The following is a 2,089-nucleotide window of genomic DNA, read 5'->3' on the forward strand; positions in this document are numbered from 1 at the left end:
TCATAAAGGTTAATGACTTCCTCAATATACCACATGTTTTGATCAAAAATCAACTAATTAGAATCTAACCAAATTGTATGAGAGGCAGTGATGTTCGTGATAAATCAAGTAAGAAATGATAATCAAAGTGACACAGTTGAGTTACAAGGAAAGCCATTCACCTTGATAGGATCTCCGGCATAAAACCTTGGGAGGTGATAATGATCACCTTCCTTTATGATTTTATTCATATCAAATGATGAATACATAAATAAATGTGTAAATATACTATAAGTATCGTGGAGGAGCTCAGTGTGTCACTAGTGTGCTAATTACATGTGTTGTTTATAGCCTAATACTAATAACAAGAAGTCCGATAATTTCAGGATCCTCCAATATCAACATATGAACGTTATTTGACTTGGTATTCTGGGTCTTTTGCCTTGTTGAGATGATGCTCTGTTGAGAACGGGTCTTTGTGTTGACACATTCTGCACATCTGAGAAAAATAAATAAAATATAGTCGTTACAATTGTTAGAAATATAAGTGGTAATAATCTGGATCTCGGGATATGTTTAAGGATCCCAAGGCTTCTGAAGTATTTGAGGATCCTAAATACAAGTCAAGGATCCTGCCCCTAACAATTGCCTCCAAATTATACCTATGAAATATGGAGGTTAGTTTTCCCGTATTTAAATGTATAATTTAATAATAAATGAAAGAGTTAAAAGATTATAATTTTAAACCCTAATTGGATAGGGTTTATCTACCCAAGGTTAATCATTATGTGGTCAAATCATACCCTCTCTCTTCTACCATAGGGTGAAATCGGGTGATCCTCTCTACTCCTTTTACCTTTCCTAACACATCTCCAACTACTTTAACATGTAGTTTCTTCCCCTTGTTTTTCATTTGTACCCTTCTCCTCCTATTATGGGCAAGAAGATGATTCATTCTTGCACTAGACTCACTGCTTCTTCAGATAATGACTTCGTCGATAAAGGGATTTTCGCCCAAGCCGAGGTCTATTCCTTCAATAATGAGGACATGCATTCCCTTGAGTCCAGTGGAGCCTTCCCCTCTGATGTAATCTCCAGTTCCTTTGACCCGTCTATGCAGCCTAATTTCATTTCTCCTTATTAGGTATGTTTCTTTGAACATCCCTTTTTTTTAGGCCTCAAATATCCTTTTCGAGTATCATTTCTTATTTATTTCAAGCCACCAAGCTTTCCTATGTCCAATCAATACCCATTATTTGGAGGATTTTGTACTGGAATGAGCGAGTGACTCATTCCCATAATATAGATTTTCAAATAAATCCCTTGTTGTCTAGAAAACCAAACACAATGATGGAGCCTTGAAGGAAAAGTTCTTTTTTGTGAGGCTAGATTCTATTGATGACAGAGATCTCTTGACCAAAGATTGGGTTGAAAAGCGTAGGATCTTATTTGTTGATCTTAAGAATCAAAGATTTACATTTCTTATATTGTTCATTTTGATGCAGGTTAAAATTTTGAAGAAGTTTCCCTGTTGGTGAGGATACCAAGGATAAAGTCAGGTGTTTTCTTTCTTTATCTATAGATGTCAGATCATCAAGCTTGAGTCTCCTAGTCTTCAAGAGGGTTCATCCGTAACATCTTCAATGACCACTGGTAAGGACTCTTACTTTACCTATTTAAATTTTAAATATCTTGAGTTGACAAGGATTTTGAACTAATGAGGATCATGTGTGACTTGCCAGATCCAAGGCTATTCGGCCCAACGCACAATTTGGTATGTCTGATCTTGAAGACAATATGTCCAGTGGCCTGATTTCAATCAAGAAAGAGAAATTTGTTCCTCCCCTTCCTCTTTAGAGATCTCAAATCAACCTCACAACACAGACCCCTGGTTCTCGAAAGATGAAGACTGCAAAAGTTATAGATTTGATCATGGAGAATCTCGAAGCCAAGGAGGAACTCCAGAAGTTAGTTTCCTTTTACCAAGCCGTAAGTATTCAAGTGATTCTAGTTTCACTCTTTCACTCAATTTTAATTATGTCATGTTTGTTTTAGGTTTCTGCTCATGTGTGCTAGTCCACCATTGATCTCAGGATCCAGGACTAGAGTG

Source organism: Lactuca saligna, chromosome 8 (genome assembly GCF_052625555.1).
Source record: "Lactuca saligna cultivar CGN05327 chromosome 8, ASM5262555v1, whole genome shotgun sequence".
Classification (NCBI taxonomy): Eukaryota; Viridiplantae; Streptophyta; class Magnoliopsida; order Asterales; family Asteraceae; genus Lactuca; species Lactuca saligna.